The sequence below is a fragment of the Telmatherina bonti genome (assembly GCF_933228915.1).
Source record: "Telmatherina bonti genome assembly, chromosome: 8".
NCBI lineage: Eukaryota > Metazoa > Chordata > Actinopteri > Atheriniformes > Telmatherinidae > Telmatherina > Telmatherina bonti.
The window spans coordinates 20,356,295-20,374,631 of NC_136626.1; the positions used below are offsets into that span (position 1 = coordinate 20,356,295).

The 18,337-nt window shown below is 37.1% G+C and overlaps 1 long non-coding RNA gene across 1 annotated transcript in view; it reads left to right on the forward strand.

The window, feature by feature from the left end:
* The first annotated feature begins 1,305 nt into the window (after window positions 1-1,305).
* LOC306759386 overlaps window positions 1,306-18,337 on the forward strand; it is a 122,192-nt gene continuing 105,160 nt past the window's right edge. Inside the window, exons 1-3 of the long non-coding RNA XR_013771420.1 lie at window positions 1,306-1,411; window positions 4,132-4,210; window positions 4,670-4,823. This is a non-coding gene — a long non-coding RNA (uncharacterized lncRNA). The remainder of the gene's footprint in view (window positions 1,412-4,131; window positions 4,211-4,669; window positions 4,824-18,337) is intronic.

Here is an 18,337-nt window from a genome sequence, read left to right on the forward strand (position 1 = left end):
TGTGGTTGTAACACTAATAAAGGTTAAAAAAAAAATTTACACTGTCCACTTAGTATATTACTGAATGAGCAGTAGGTTGGGCTCAATTAAAGGGCCTTGCACTGCAGAAATCCTGTTCTAAGATGTGGGCTGTAATGCCGCATGGGAGTGGAGAAAAAAGTCCATGGACCTAACAAGGGGTCAACGTTACACATGGCTGCAGTTGTAGAAATATATAATACATAATATATCTGGGTATGACACATATTTGCCCTAATTAATGTCTGCAGCTGCTGAAACCCAAAGTCAGTTTCTGTACGCTTTACTTCTCAGGTAATGCTAATTTACAAAGCATTTTGATATAATACCAGTTGAGGCAGAATGACAGCTCACAGCAGGGTAGCTGGAAATTGCGCTGTTTACCATTTGGCATTGAAGGAAATGACTCACACATAATGCTGTGTGGGTTGTGTGTTATTTTGACTTTTTCAACAATTATGTGACATTTTGTGCAATTACCTGAGACTTCAAATTGTCTTAGCCTTTTTTTGTGTGTGATCTATTATACAAACCACCTGAATGTCAGTTTGAAATCATGTGTTTGTGTGAAATGGAGGGAGTTAGGATATGTGTTGTAATAAGAACAATCCATTTGGTTTTCTATGCTGCATTGTAAACCATGCAGTCCCATTTCAATTCAAAACCACATTTTGAAACTTATTATTATCAGTTATTACAAATATTATACGTGAGAAACTGCCTATAGGAGAGTAAAAACAGAATTCAAATAATTTTGAATGGAAAACTCAGGTGTGCAAACACTTCATGGTGAGAAGGTTAACTGCACAAAAACCTTGTGCTCAGATGTTTCGCTGTACTTCAAAATCTTCAAAAGCACTAAAAGCAATGCTTTAAATATTAGGAATAATCCTAACCTGGGAGTTTCTTTGTTCTCTTTCGGCATAAATCACTCCAGGAGCCACCTCTAAGTAACCAACTAATTCAAATGAAACTGAAAAGACGATGATTTACTGGAGAAACAAAACAATGTCCACATTTATAGCTGAATTTTACATTTTTAGTTTACTCCAAAACAAATTCTCCACTTTTCTTACCAATCTCTCTTTGTTTATCCTGACAGTCTGACCTTAGACATGGATAAACTCCATGGGTAAGCAGGTTTATTTTCATTATTTGGGGCAAGGAAATCTGATCTGGGGCTGACTATTTGTCTGTGACAGAGAATGTGGCCTCAGCACCCTCTTGCTTTTGCGTGTGGCCTTCTCTCCATGCAAGAGTCTCTTTAATTCCCCGCCTTTAGCTCAGGGAGAGGCTCGCCCCTCGTCAAACACTGATTTAGAAGTAGGCCAAGAGCTGGGGGGCCGGGAGCCCGGTCCTGCCCAGAGAGGGCCGAGTCGCCGCTGGAAAGAAGGTAGAGGATTTTCTCAGGAGAATTAATCTCCTAAAGACGGATGAGTTCGAGACTAAATAGAGGGATGAGAATGATAAGTGGTCAAGCATGGATAACTAGGATTAGCTTGCAGAGGTAATATTTTAATGATATCCAAATCAAGTATTTTTGTTCATGCTTTTGTTTTCCTTTTCATCGTATCTCTTATTTTATTATGAGCCAATTTGCTTGTTTTTTACTTCAAATCTTCAGCTTTCTTAAGCCTTTCTGGAAGATGAGCAAATGTAAAACGGTGTCTTTCTATTTTGCTGAGAGACTTATCACATTTTATCAGTGAAATCAGATTTAATCAGTTTAAAAATATAATTATCCTTGCATTTACAGCATTTCTTTATTTTTTTATTCATAGAGCAGTGTGATTTTTAACACAAATTAAAGATGAATTTTATGAGTTTATTAAGTCTCTGACCCAAGAAAATCAAAATTAGATTAGCGCATGCTCTGAATTATTTTTTATAATTCTGAGTTCTTTCTCCTCTGGGATTTTTTCCCGTTTATCAATAACTTCTCTAGCCGTAAGTTCTGCGAACAGAAAAATAAAAACTGGCAATAACAAATATGATAAACATAGATGAAAACAAGTGTGTACAAGAGAAGGAAAACCTCTGAAGCTATAAACAGTAACTGGCAACACTAAAATAACTTCTTAAACTCTTTAAGTTAAAGGGGGTCTTAAACTGCTTCCTCTTTTCTTCCCCGAGCCTCTTTTGTCCTGTCCCCAACATCAAATGTACAGATTTAGGGCCCCATGGTTGACTTAGATCCGGTCCCGTCGAGGTGAAAAATCCAATTAACCTGCAGCTCCCGCTTCCTACGTTATAATCCCCTCCCATAATTATGAAATTACTAGATGCAGGATTTCAAATGAAAAAAGGATAAGAGTGACTGGCACTAGAAATAAGAAAAAAAGGTGAAATGTGGCATTACTTGCTGGTGTTTAGTTCCTGGTACCTCCAGGAGAAACAGCGACTGAAACTCTTATGGCTAATTTTGAAAGTGAAACCAGTCCAAACCCTGAAAATCAGCATAGAAAACATCCTGATAAAAATCCTAAAGTAGGTTTATCATAATTTAGCTTTTGAGATTAATCGATAGACTGTGAACCTATGAAACATAGCGTGTAGTGATGTAGTGATGGTCTAAGTACTCACTGAGACTAAAATATCCAAAACCAAAAAAACAACATTAGGTGCTAAGATAACACAAGACACAAAAATACAGCAACACTGCAGTCTTCTGTTTACAAGCTGCAGGCCTCGGCAAGGTAAATAGATGCATGTGCAATATCAGAATTTCTTTTAAACACTCAAAAATAAAGGTTCATTCTGATGCATTATTTAATCTTTAAATTAAAAATAATAGTTAACTTTGTTTCAGCTTTAATGGATTATTATGATCAACAGTGAACACTGCAGAAGTTCATGTCACATAATAAACATTTTCAGATGTCTACTGGTTCTTCTGGTTTTCATTTTGATCAAAGTTGTTGATTTATCCACTGCAGGGCAAGTTCTTGATTTTTACAAGCCACAAAAATAAACAACTTAAATCATCCTTTAAGATTAAAATATTTTCAACTGATAATGTAACCCCGCCTCACGGTGGAATTTAATGATACGTCATGATGCAAATAACTACACATCTCAGGAATGGAATAGAAAACTAAAAGGCCTAAATCATTTTCTATATTTTGACATGTGTATGAAAGAGATTATTATGCTACTAATACAACTACTGCTACAATAATAATACAAATTATAGTGAAAATAAAGTGGTTAATTTTTACTTTGGCATTTTGTCAAGAACAGTTCTGATTAATGTACATTAGATGCTGCAAAACCTTAGTTGTCATAGAGTGTAATAAATAGCATAGCACATATTTGTTATGTAACGGTATGGCTTATCACATTGCTTTTCAGTAATGAGGGACAATGCGTTCTCGTCTTTTATTCAGGCCCTTCACAGCAGAAAGAAGCTCCATCTCATCAGCAAATCTAATATTCGTCTGATAAATTCATTGGCGCTCGCCGAAGGGAAGCCTCAAGCAATAACTACAAGAGCTCCTGCTGTGTACAAGCTTCTGCAGGCCAATATAGATAATTCCCACTCAGAATACACCTACGGTATTCAGTCTCATGCAAAATAACTCATTTTACCACTCAGCATCAACATCTCTATTCATCATTTGGCAAGAAGGAAAGGGGCTTGCAATGACTTAAAAGTCGCTCACCAACCTCCTATGGATCTCAAGGATTCAAAGACAGGGACTCAAATCTTGGACTCGAGACACTCTCAAGTCACGTTTCCGGCAACTTGAGGTTTGATTTTGAGTCGCAAGCAAAAAACTTGAGGCTCAGATTTGAAATTAGAGACTCATGAACAACCTGATAGTCGTGATCTTCTCTCTGTTTGAGCGCTTGTGTGCCGTCTGTATTGTGTTCTGTCACTTCCTCAGACATAACCATGATGTAACATCACACAAACACATCCAAGAGAGCAATCAGTCAGAACAGTGGCAGCACCAGTGTATAAGAGCAGCAAACTGCAAAGTCTGTGGTATTAGCATCCAGTATTCTATCACATCCACCTTAAAACAATGTAACATGATAACATAACTTTTCAAACTTAAAATTCCAAGCTCTTTGATTGCACAGTGACGTATCGTTTGTGTATTTTTAAAGCTGAACGTGGCTGATTCAGCAAACAAATGCAAGAGGACATTACTGGAGGAGGAGAGTTGTCCTACCTGCTGCAGTACACGTGAGTCAAATTATTAATAGGCAATTATGAGGTTTATGCAGAGCTTGACAACAAGTTAATTTGAATCAGGTGTGATTTAAATCCGGTGTGTTGCACCAGGGAAATATCTAAAACCTGCAGGACTCCGCTCTACAATCAGGAAAAGAAATGCCGTGTATTGCAGTATTCGTTTAGAAAATTTCTCTGTGGATCCAGGTGGATTTTTGTACAGATTAAAACCTCTTCAATACAATATTTTAACCCATTTAGGTATTAAAGTTTTCAAAGTTTTTAAGAGATACAGCAAATGACAAAAACTGTTGAATAAAATGATTAATATATCTCATCTTGTGGTCCCACAGGTTGGCAGCCATGTTAAATTTTATAGCCTGATGTTTGTAGCAAGATTGCAACTTTGGTGCTTATAGAGGGTTAAGAGCATACTTACTTATCTGAATACATCTTCTTGTTCATCCACAGATGTCTGAATGCAGTAAAATAAAGCAAAAACTCAAAAGGCAGATTACTCTTTACAATTAAGAGTGACTTGCAACTTGAGTTGGACTTCAGGTCAAAGACGTAAAAAAAAAAAGATGTGAACATCTACAAGAATACAAGAAACAAAAAAGTAAAGGTGGGTTACATTCTTCAGTCAGATCATTTACTGTCAAATGAACAACCTTTTCCACATTATAGTAGGTTTTGTTTCTCATCATCATCTTGAAATACTCAAGATGATGAGTATACATATATCCCATGTACTTTTGTTGCTCGCATGTGACACTTGATTTGAATCTTTTCATTTGAATCTTTTCATATTCAGCTTTAATCTGACAATTGCCTTGGCAGACATGATAATAAAGTACTGAGCCTGCAGTAGTGTAAGAAAGGAGCCTACTGTCCATATTTTGGAAATGACAACAGCTGATAATGTCATGGTTTGTACATTTCATGTCTTTTTAGTACCAGATTCCTGTTTTACTTTGTAGTTTTCCCTGTTTAGTTTCCTTTAGTCCTGTTTCCTGCTTAGCTTTCCTGTTCATTAGATTCTCCTGGACCCATCTAGTTAAGTCATTGCACCTGTGTCTTGTTCTATTTCTGTCATCAGTTTTACTCCTTGGTTTCAGATCTGTTTGCTGGTTGATTTAGTTAGTTTCATTTGTTAGCTCCATGCGGTTGCTTCATGTGCTTGTGTTAGTTTATCATAGTCAACTTCTGTTTTCTGAGAGAAGTTTTAGATTGCTTCCCGCCTCTCATCCCTGTGTTTGGGTCCACACCTCCACTCCAACTCGTGACAGATAACATCCATTTCAGGAGTGTTTTAGGTACTATTTGGTCATGTTATTGCATCACATTGCATTGCAAATGGTAGTGGATGAGACAGAATATGAACTGCTCTGGAAAAAAAATTTAAAAAAAATAATATATATATATATATATATATATATATATATATATATATAAAAATTTTTTTTTGTTGTTTTTTTTTTGTCAGTAACTCATTATCTCAAAAAGTGGACAGAAAACATCAACACAACAAGAGTTATATGAGTTCCCAGATTCAGAACCACCTGTACCTATAATACCAACAAGCAGAAGAAAGGTGTAGGTTTGAAGGTTGGAAAGCCAAAGCTTCAGTAAGCCACTTCAACTTTTCTGTTCTCCATAATGCACCTTTAGTGTGATCTAAAACTAACTAAAGAAAAACAGTAACATGATAAACCAGCTCAATTATTTCAGGAGTACATGAGCACTTTAATGACAGCATATCAGTAATGTAACATCATCATCTTGTACATCTGATAAAAATATTTAATTGAATAAAAATGTGTGAACCTCAGTTGTGAGGAAAATCTACATTCATAATATGCAATGCAATTTCTGGGTCTAGTGCTGTCTTCATTATTGATAAATAGAGGGAATGCAGTTGTAACCTTGAGTAGCAGTGTGCATTGGAGCTGAATATTGATTCTGAGTTTCCTTGCTGGTGGCAAATGTACGAGCAGACTATGAAGAGAAGATATAAAATATATTATGAATGTCTCTGTTGGATTGTAGTTTCTCATTAAGATTCAGAGGGGCCTTTGCAGACAAACCTTGTCATGCTAATCCTGGGCAAGTGTTCCCACAGGGTCCCAGTAACTGTGTGTGAGCACACAGTGTATCTCCAAGAACATTTCTTTTTGCGTGTGATCTTTGTCATATCACTTGCTTTGCCTTTGTGTTGTCATTGTCCTATTTGTGAAGTAGTTTGTCTTAGTCAAATTAACAACTGAAACATCGAAATGCACAGTTGCCCCCCAACCCCAACCCCACCCCCCACTTCCCATCTCCTCTCTGCTGAAAGAGAGCAACAACAGAGTGGATTTCTACTCTCACACACACACACATATATATATATACATATATATATATATATATATTCTCAGTTAATACTAAAGACTCAAAAAACACAATCACAACACAATTACAAACACCTCCCTTAATGCTGATGGATTATCACCTGCTTGATGACTGAATAAGTCAAATTTTACTATTTTAAATGGAATGTGAACACCTATACCAATGAAAAAGAAAAGTAGCTCTATTCTGTGACAGAGAAATACAAAGGATATACAGTACGTGAACAATTTAATGTCTACTGATCTGTAGGTCAGTTTCAATATATCATGAGTGAAGTGAGATATAATCTGATTTCATTTTATTAAAATGAGAATGCATTTCTTTGAGTCAGTTGCACTTCTTTGATTCATTTCAACAGTTCATTCCACCCTTGGTCAGTGACAGCCCACATCCAGGCTTTGTTGACAGGTTGTAAATAAATACATGTTCGACTGAAGACTGCACATTTGATTTGAATAACCAAGATGAAAAAAACAAAAATAAAATTTCATATCTAGATCACATATTGGACTGTAAATTAAATGTATGCAGGTAAATGCTGTTGGAATCTCAATGAATGATCCTTTATGCATCTAACTCAGCCTTTGTAGTTTCTACACCGACTATAGAAAAATGATGAAAAAAATTCTAAACTGATATTATTTTTAAGTGCTATAGTGATGCTGTAAAAGATTCTTACTGCACTGAGCTGTATCTTTATGATTGGAGGAAAGCCCTGAAATCTATCCACTGCACAATTCCTAGCTGATGAAATTACCAGTATGACCTTTAAAGCTTCCTTTTTAAACTTCTTATACCTTACAAATGACAATAAAATGTCTTGTCAATCATGCAAATTACATCTCAGATTCTTTGGCTCACGTTGCGGTTAGAAGGGAGAAAAGCATTATGTTGACTGAAAAAAAAAGAGAACAAGCAATTAATGATATCTGAGCTGGGGTTTCATATCTCCAACAATCAAAAATAGATTTAAATGATCAGATGATCTGATGTCGAGCATGCTTCCACTTTCCGTGTCATTTCTCTGTTAATATAGGAGGGTAAATTGCTCTAAGCTTATTTGTTACAATCATATTGACACGCAGGTCTTTGAATGGTGCCTATTAGATGTTCTTTGGGTAGCCTTGGAAATAGACTTTTAATATAAATGTATTTCAATAACGTTGAGTGAAATAGAATATGATGGCGCCGCCTCCTGCTTGATTAATTTCATACTTTTTGTGCCGCATAAATCTGATTGACACTAGACATGTCTTCGCAGGAATATCGCTTTAAGAAACAAAACTGTAGTCTGACTGTTATTCAGTGCATAGGCTTAGATTGTAGTGCAGTCATTATACTGGATGTTTATCTTCACTGTCTGTATCATGGCGACCTAAAATGCCTCCTCGCCGCAGGTGGACTATTCAAATATGTTAACACAGAGCCTGGGATTCTAACAGATGCTTTGTCTTTAAACATCAGGGCTTTAGCTTGAAGGCGATATCAAGTAGGAACCATATTATGATTCATTTGTGTTATAGCTTACAGCTGTGAGTTGCAGATGAGCTGAATTAAATCTCCAGCTGATATTTAAAGAAACCACAGGATGAACATATTTGTTTTCTGTTTTTAATCTTCCAGGTTCGGTGCAACTTGGAGGAAATTAAGTTAGGAATTAAAACATTTGCAGAAATGCTGCAGATAACTATAAATTCTGAATGTAAGAAAAAAAAAAAAAGAAAAGGCTGCAAAAGGGCTGAGAATGCATTAGCTGAGGAGCAAGCAAAGTGAGAAATACAGATTTTTCTGTTGGCTTCACCCCTCAGATCACTGTAAAACACACATGCACAAAGTTTAAAATTCCAGTGTGCTGTTTTAGAAACTGCAAGGTAAATTAAGCTTTTCCAAAACCAATGATAAAAACTGGTTAAAGGAAGCCTCAGGTATGTGTGGCTGTAATGTCAAGAAGGACTTCCCAGGCTTCTCCATCATCATTTAAATGTCAGCAAAGCAAATGACACAGGGGGGATCATTAACTTGTACTTGTGTTGATTTTTATCAAACGATACCATAATCATGAAATGGCTTTCTCACTCTTTAGCATGTGTCAGTGCTGAGAGTTAACTGGAAGATGGTGGAAGGAAAAAAAGAGCTTTATCTTGCCCAGGTGTTTCACTGCGAGCAGATTCCTGCTGGTCTGTCTGGAGATTTCTTTTCTCATAAAACCTGAGTTTAAGAGAAAAATAAATGCCATATAGAGTAGATTTGGTCTAACACACGTTCTTGGTTCAGACAAGATTAAGCACTTAAATTCCAAACTCACCCCCAGGCCAAAAAACCGATACCATCACTTCCCACACTGGCTTACTGCAACCTCTGCATTTAGTGATTTTAAATGGGGTCACTTTATTGCACAACTGCCAATCCCATTTTCGTATCAAGTTTGTAGAGTTGCCGATGCCATGTCGAGATTTGTTGTTGGATGTAAAAGCTAAGCCACTTTAATTTGTATTCAGAGGGCAGCTCTGGCATCTGAGGGGTCTGTCTTGATGTGGCTGTGTATGCCAGAAGCATTTCAGGACAACCACATGCAAAGAATCACAAACCAAATGGAGGCCACAGCCACAATATCAACATGTGTCATCTGGATAGACGTGTCAATTTAAGTGTGCCACATGCAATGTGTTGTGCCTTGAGCAGCGCTTTCTGCATTAATTTCCTGTTGTCTGAGTTCAAAGTGTTTGTCACCCGGTGTCAGTCACATTGCTGACTCCCCTCTTGCTGCTCAGGGACCTCGCCGCAGTCGCAGGAAATGTTGTTTTTCCTAACAGGACACTGGGTCACTTGGTCGATAGTGGCAGGAGGTCAGGGCAGGAAACAGCGGTGCCCACTGCCGCTGCTGCATCACAGATTACTCCAAGGATTCGCTGAGTGCTCCCGGAGGAAGAAAGAGCAGGCAGATGAGCGAGGAGGAAGGTACAAAGATAGAAGCAGGAAATGTCTGCCATGTTTCTATTTAATGACCATAAAACAGCACATGGATGGTGGATCATCCAAACATGTGATCATCTGAAATGGCTGTTTTTTTATTCGTTTATGGGTCTTCAAAAAAAAAAAAAAAAACCCTTCCAGAGGCTCGAGGAAATCAGACTTTCCCCATCGGCATGGATCTCATTGTTGAGTTTAGCCTTTAACAAGCAGCAAAATCTACATTAGGAGTCTTAGGAGGAATGGTTGGATGGAGCCACCATTAGATTATACCAGGGCTTTTTTTAAGGCATTCTTTTAACAATGCAACAAAATGCCATGATGAGCGTTATGTTTTTCTCTTCCTTTGTAGTTGTTTTCACAACCTCTAGAGGTTCCACATTCTTTAGACGTCAATCCATGTCATTATCTGCTTGCATCAAAGTAAGCAATATGGTCATGTTTTGGGGAGGAGAACAGCCTTAACTAGCTGGTCAAACCAAACAAAGTTCCGTTTGATTAAAGCAACACTGCAGATCAGCTGGACTCTGTACATATTTGCCCAGAGGCATTAATCAACATTGGGTACACTACTCTGAATAATAAGAGAGGTGATTATGCAGCTCGGAAATGCTGCCTCTTGTTCATGATTCTGGGCATGAGCAGGTTTACAAGCCACTTGTTGGTTGAAAGTGATATAACAACACCAATTATGAAACACAATAGTAAATCAGGGAGCAATCAGTGTGTCTTATTTACCTAAGATTCAAGCCTGCCTTCTAAACATATTTGATTAACAGCTTATTTTAACATCTGCAACAATCTGAAATTCCTGAAAAAAGTAAAAATAAAAAAAGAAAGAAAAGCATTTTAACTGATTTCCCTGGCGGGCTGAAATGTATTTGCTAAAGAGATTTAAGCAAAAGCTACACGATAAGAACAGATTAAATATCTTTGAAAACTTTAACTACCACAACGACTCGCATTCATGTGTCCTGTAAACTATAACTAGTTTTTCCAAGATTTCTCTTTATTGTTTAAATTATTATAAGCCTGATTTGACAGATAAAAAGGAGCTTCTGTCTGTGGCTCATACCCAGGCTGACGGTCTAAGTATCTCACAGTTTGGTAGCCAATGAAGACCATCCCATTGGCGAAGTTAAATTCTGCTGAGTGCTCACCTTTACTCATCACTTCTCATTTTACCGTTTAACATCCAATGCTCATTTGTAGTAAAGCTAATGCGCAGTAAGTAAACACTCAAAACAATTTGCTATAATCGTAAAGCACAACAGTTCAACAGCAGCACAAATCTGCCAACATGGAAAAAAGTATTGATTCATAATTTCTGTATAAGTGGCAATGACTCGTAATCTGACACCTCTCAGAGGTAGTTGCTAGTTGACAATGGACACAATAATGAAAAGGTATCATTTTAGCACATCCTGTAATTAACTTCATGAATATATATTGGTTTGTTTGGTTCTCAGCATCCTAGATTCTCACCTTTGCATCTAATTAACACCCTCAGTAGCAACTCAGTGTTATTAATCCACAACCTAGAAAAAGAAAACGCTGACTTGTCCTTTTTTTTTGTATCACAGTGTTTCTCTGCATACTAAAATGACTTCTTAAATAAAAAATCTAATCTCTCTAAGATAAAGTTCAGCAAGTGATGGGCAGAAAACAGTGTCATTTGTAAAGTTTCCTCATGCTAACTGACGATGATCATTTTAAATCCGACTCACAGGATAGCAGTGCTCAAAGATAAGCACTAATTGGGGTCATGTATTTCATGCTTAATTCCCCATCCTTTACAATATCATGCACATTATCACAAGGCTTTTCACAGTCAAACTAGAGAATCCATTACATCAATTAGAGAAAGTTGACAGCAGTCAGTTAAAATTAGAACAGTCATGTGGTGGGCAAGCCATTCTCTGTCTAAAAAGTGTTTGCAAGTGAAAGTATTAGTAGGGATTAGGAAAATTATCTTGTAACAGTGCAAGCAGGTGGCAAGAGGCTCGAACAACTCCATGCTGTAAAAATTAAACTGCTCATCGTGGATTAAAAGGAAAGTCTCACTTAAAAGCCTACTGCAGTGTTTCAGTGTACTTAGTACATAACCTTTGCTGCACTTTTTTTTTCTTATGATGTGTCAGGTGTGTAAATAGACTAGTGTGGCATAGTTTTTGAAATAAGAGTTTTTTTCCTCTCTTCCTGTTTTATACATTATTTTTATTTTTCTACAAATAGTCCTGGCAACCTCATGTAAAAAAGGCAGAGCACATTCTTCCTAAAGTTATACCCAAACAAGACATAGTGAAAATCATCTGGGTCTTTCCAGGCTCTAAAATGAGGAATATTCCACCTCTAATAAATAACATCACACTTTAAACCATGTCGTTGTTTCATAAAAAAGAAATTAGGCGAAATGCAGAAGCATTGTTGTGAAAAACCAAGTATGATCACCTTTAGTTACATTAACAGTAATCATTTTCTGTGATCCATTTCTCACTTGGTTCAGTTTTTTCACTCTTGTTCACAACTTTGCTGCAGTTCATTTGGTTTACAGCCAATTTACAGACAGGCACATTTCATACCAAGTTAGTTAGTTAGTGCAAGTCCGAGCTGTCTGTTACTGTAACTAAATGTTGTCCAACACAGTTCTATCTTGTAGACTACTATAATGCCCTTAATGTGCCTTAGTGTATTCCCATGGGGAGACCTCTGCATGGGTGTCATGTTGGCCATGGCTGCAGGGGCGCCTTTCACGTCAGACTGAACATCACAACTTTTGACTAGTGCCCGTGGTGGTGCTCTAGTCGCTGTGGTCTGGTCAACTCGTGGTGCAGACGGCTCCTGTGATCATGTTTCCTTAACCAGCTCTTCTGTGCTCAGTAACGTATTGCTAGGTGTTTGCGTGATGATTGAGATGGGTGTTGGAAGTGGCTGTTGGGTGCTTGTGTGTGCATGCGTGTGTGTGTATGCTCCAGGGTGTGAGAAAGGCAGCAGCAATGGATTATCCTTTGTAATGCTTTTAAAATGTGCGAAGCACTTTGAGTTACATTTTAGTATGACAAGTCCTTTATAAATAAAGCTTAATTTAAGTTGAACTGATCTTTGAAACTATTTGTATAAATAAAGATTACAAAATTAAAAAATAGTATGGATTAAGAATAAAATAAAATAAAGTAAATAAAAATATATGGCCTCTAATGGTCACAAATGATATACAAAATATATGTCATTTTGCTAGTTTTTTTTTTTTTTTTTTTTTTTTTTTTTTTTTTTTGCAGACAGGTCAGTCTGGAGTTCTGCAATGTCCCTGAAATCAGATTTTTCCAATTATTCCCAGGAAGTTCCTGTGGGCCAATTACTATCTAACTTTTTATATTCTACTCTGTGTTGGAGCGGAACCTTATTGCACACCTGCTGTAACGCAATATTGAACCTTTCCTCTCACATTACAATAATGTAAGCGGAAGTCTTTTTTTTTAATACTTTTTTTTTTTTTTTACTGCATTCACTTCGTAAGTCTCTCCCTTTCATGCTTCTGTTTGCTTGACTGGAATTATCTAGTTTTTCTATTTTAATGGGAGAAGCCAGTCCAGTTTACAGCTTCCCAGGTTTAAGAAAAATTCATTAATAGTTAGAGAATTTGTCTTGTGATTTCAGCGATAAATAATTTTGTAACGCTGGAGGAAAATGTAGCCTCTCCCTCAAGTCTACTTTAAAAACCGTAAGTATGTGAATGTGAGCCTGTTTTTGGAGCAGTCACAGATGCAGAGGGAGGATCGGGTCACTGTGAGCCCACAGAGGAAAGCAAAGAGGGGAAAGGGGGAGGCTAATGTGGGAACAGAATGTCAGTGTGTTTCACCTTCATTAGCCAGACTCACCACATGTTCCCACCCAGCCTCAGTGTAGTTAACCAGCTCAACTGCTGTCTTGTATGGCGACAAAGTGCAGTAAAATGAGGGGGCGGCATGGTGACACTTGCCAAGGGAAGGAGTAACTGCTGAAGATCATCATTCCTCATCACTCATTTATTTGCCACTTAGTAAGACTCATGTAAAACAATTGTTCGTTTATGATTTTGATCAATTACAAGTCTATAAACGAGTTGTGGTCAGATTCTGAAGACACACGGTACCGAAGGCAGTGGTTAAATGCCTCCTTAATTCTTCAGCAGACTGGCACCTGATCCTTGTCTGTGTTTAAGATAATCTGACCAATTTAAACAGCCTCATCACACATTTGTGAAGCATGTTTATATTTTCTTTAACTTTGACTTTATAGACACTTCCTTTTTCCCAGCAACATAACACAGTTTTCTCTGAGAGATCAATAAAGTCTTTCTGATTCTTACACTGAATATAACACAAGCCAATTCCCTTCACTGGCTTTCGAAACCTGGTTTGACAGCAACATGCTTTAGTGTTCATCAGTACCGAGCTGTTGGAGGCCGTCCCTATATTACAGATATCCAAGCTTCTGTTTGAATGTTGTGGGAAAAAAAAGCTGGTCCATCCGGTGCCTCACTGGTTAAGATAAATAAAACAACAGCTTTCATGGTCTTGCTCTCTAGTTGTGCTGCACATATTAAAAAAAAAAAATCATGGTAATTAAAAGTAAAGCAGGCAGTGCAAGGCGTTAACTGTGCTGCCCCTCTGTGCCCTGTTGCCCTTAGCAAATGATGTTTTTGTTATCTTTACTGCAAAATGGATCGCACTGGCAAATCCTGCTGATTCTGATGCAAAGTCATAATGAACAACAAAAAAGTTGTGTTTTCAGTTTGACATTCAAGTGAGTCTAGAAACACAACAAATTGAGACAATATAACATAGTACCAGCTGCAATTCAGTCTTTCCTGTTAAAATTAAACACACTCAGATACAAAGACCTCAGCCAAGCCGTTGTATGTTTTTTGCCCAATAATTGTGGGCATTTTTTTCGAGGCATAACCTCTATAGAAAATTTGTCCCCACCTCAAGTACAGGCACAATATGTAACAACCAGGTGGTGACGTGACCATGATCCTCCATCATGTCAACGAGTGTTGGAAAAGTGCAACTTGTTCTTGTAGTTTTTTTTTTTTTTTTAGAAAATGATCCATAATGTCATACAATGTAGAATACAATCAAATATTTAACTTACCCGTCACAAAATGATCGGAAGAAATTGTCAAATGTCTGAAAGGACTCCAAGGTGTCAGCTTTTGCATTTTTCTTGGTTTTGGGTCTTTTTGGAAGTTTGAAGAACATTTTTTTTGTTGTCTTTGGAACAACTATTTTAATGGCTACCAAGCACAATACTTTTCTGCAAATCAAATCAAATCAAATTATTTGTTTATATAAAGCACTTTTCATACAATAAAATGTAAAACAAAGTGCTTTACACATTCTAAAAGCACTACAAAGAATTTAAACTAAACTGTGAAAATCAAAGAATCTATGCTGAAAATCCCATGATGTCAGCTTTATTAACTGTCTGTTCACAGATGTTCCCGGATATTGTTGCTTGTCCTGTGCCTGTAAACAATCCGTTAAGTATTTCTGAAATTCAGGCAATAATCTGGATCACTCCCAAAATCAAATCACTTGGTTCTGATGCTTTTTTTGTTCATTTCCTGAAATCACAGCAAATTCAGCAATCACAATTCAGAAATTACAGGAAATTCCATCCATAACTATTAGAGTTATGTTGCTAAGAGACAGATGGACAAACCACTGCTGCTGAAAACATTACTTCTGTTTTGGAGGTCATTCAAAAATATGCATTAAAGTAGCTAAGAGACCAAAATCAACATTTACGGTCTTGTTTCTTTCAAGCATGTGAAAATAAACATTTCAAATTACATTTAAAAATAAGTAAGATGAATAAAATAAAACTTATGTTGGGTTTAAGCTCCTGAGGATTTCACAGTATTTCTTCAAAGAGGTCTTGGTCTTAGAAGCCTAAATTATGCAAGCGATTTCACAGCATCTTTTGGCTAAAAACATGTTCCTTAAGACAACGGCATGTTTTCTTAAATACTTACTCTGACCGTTTTTTTTATTCACCATTATTAAATTTACGAAAACAATAACTTTAAATTTTAAACCACTAAAAGGCAAAAGAAAGACCCTTTGCAATGCCTTTAAAAATTGCTCCCAGAAAAGAAAAAAAAAGTCAAACAAGCACCTTCACATCTACGAAGGTGAATGTACAAGCATGAACGAGATAAAGGAAAATACAGCAGATTAAACAAGCAGCTATGACAACAGGCATGGAGATGACATTGAGATAGTACAGACATGTTTAATGATGAGCCCTGCCTGTTCTTCTTTTTTTATTTTACATTTATTCATCCCTTCTTTTCTTCTTTTTTTTTTATGGCAGAGCGTTTTATTGCTGCAGCTGTTGTTTTCCATGTCATTTGTATTAAGGAATGAGGATGCATCCTTTCCCATCATTGGAAACTCTGACACCACTGTGATTTATAATCCCTGTGAATAATTTGCAAAACATTTCGTCTCTCTGCGAGATACCCTGATATAAACCTCCTCATTTAAGCTGGCCCCTGGGATGTTTAGGACAGAATCTCTTTCAACACAGTCGCTGTAGGCTGCAGGCACGGTTGGCTGCTCTGGACTTGTGAGAGCCTTGTCATTAGTTGTTAACTTTGCTGGAAAAAAAAAAAAAAAAAATCTTTCTGGTGGCAAAGTTATATTTCCACCACTGTACAAGTAAGGATTTTTTACTCGTTCCGTGCTGCGCATTGCAAAGCTGTAATAGGAGGTGCATTGCAATGTGACACGGAAATGTTTTTGCGGACAGATATGCAGACCTCGGCCTCAAGCTGCTGGGTATGTTTTTTCTTTATTTGCCGCATAGATAAATCATTTGACACCTTTATAGTTGGTACTATGGACTACAGAGAATAGCTTTTTCTGGAGGAGTGCAGTGCCTTTGTGTACATAACCACATGCTATTCAATTTATCATTGGACAGTAATTTCAGTAATCAGGGCAGTGATAAATCTTAATTTTTTATTTTTATTTTTATTTTTTAATGTTTTGGGATAATTATGCTATTTAATAGTGGTTTAAACTGTGCTTTATATTAATGAAAGAGTTTGCAATACTTTAATCTTCAGCTTTTTATGTAGTTAAAGATGCAATTCTGACATTAGGAATTTAAAAAGTCAAAATATTGTTTATCTGAATGTAGGCTAAAGCTCAACAGTCAACGGTTGTGTCCAATTTATATATATATATATATATATATATATATATATATATATATATATTTTTTTTTCTTTTTATCCTACAGTTTGGAAACGATCCGTAAATACAACAGTTGTGATTTTCTCTGAGCAGTGCCCCAGATGAAACAAAGCATACACCTCAATGAGTCTCCATGGGACTGGCGGCTATCTTACTAGTTTTTGGAAGATTGACAATTGAGTATTATTTTTTCTAGGAAAAGTGGCAGGCAGTCCCTCGTGTGATATGAAGGCATGTGAAGGGCTGCTCTCAATTTTTCTCTCTATGTGTCTTTTCTTTTTTTTTTTTTTTTTAAACACGGCTGTTATTCAGGCAGGCCTCTGAGCATTTAAATGATCAGAATTCTGCAGCATGGCTGTCTGCCCCCATGCTGTCAAATTTGGACGGATATGTTTCAGCAAGTGAGAGAGGTAGACATGGATGATACACGTATGCTACACAGAAACAGGATGTGCGCACACAGACACACATAGATTTGCCCACAAGTCCAGCGTCGCCTCTCCAGACAGGCGAATGCCTCTCGGCATACCCGGCAGTTGAGCCGGGCAGAAAAGTGGAAAAATGTGCTCCTCAGTGGAAATGCAGTCAATCATACAGCTGTCCAGAAGCACCAGCTATCTGTTCAGTTAGAGACCAGAGGGCAAAAGGCCACAGTCTTTCTCTTGAACTTTCAGTCACTCGTCAAATATAAATCTAGAGTGAATAGCTTTTTATCCTTCAGTGTTTTACAGGAAATAACACCCCTCAACAGTTTTATTCAATTTCATAAGTCTCATTTCAAGATTCAATAAGGCTGAGTTCATTCACATGGATATAAAGTCCATTTTATTGGTTTCAGGATAGCAAATAAATGCCAGAAAGATGAACCGAGCAAAGAAATTGATGATTTAAAAAAAAAAAAAAATAGTACAGACAAATCATCTGTTTGAAGCTTTGAGAGCTTTCTGGCATATGATGCTCATGGGTTAAGCCAGATCCATAAAACAGCATCCTCTCTGTGCAGAACATGTGACAATACCCAAAATTAGATGGGCGATCATGTCTTCAGACATAACTGCCCAATTATACATTACAGCCATATGACCTGAAACAACACAAATATGTACACTGATCTTAACTGGTTGCATTTGGATATTGCTGAGCGCAGATGTCACTGTCAACACAGACTGATTAAAGCAGATAAGAAAATAAATAAGCCACAGGCAGTCGTTGTTATTGACAACAGCGTAGTGTGCCTCTAGTGAGCCAGAGCTTGCCAATTTTCATTAAAAAAAAGGCACAATTTAGTCAGCAAGACAAGATCTGTATGACGTGCCTGCCTGCTGGCAGTAAGGGGAATATGGCTTCCTCCAGTGCTCTCGTTGCTCATCATTTGAATAAAACATGTTCATGTGAGTGTGCTAAATAGTGGAATACTCTGGAAGTCATTGAAAAAGACAACGGTGTGTTTAGATTGAGGGTAAATGAGAGCCATTTTAAACAGAAAGAAGAAGAGAAAGAATTGGCTTTGCAGGAAGTGGGACTGTGA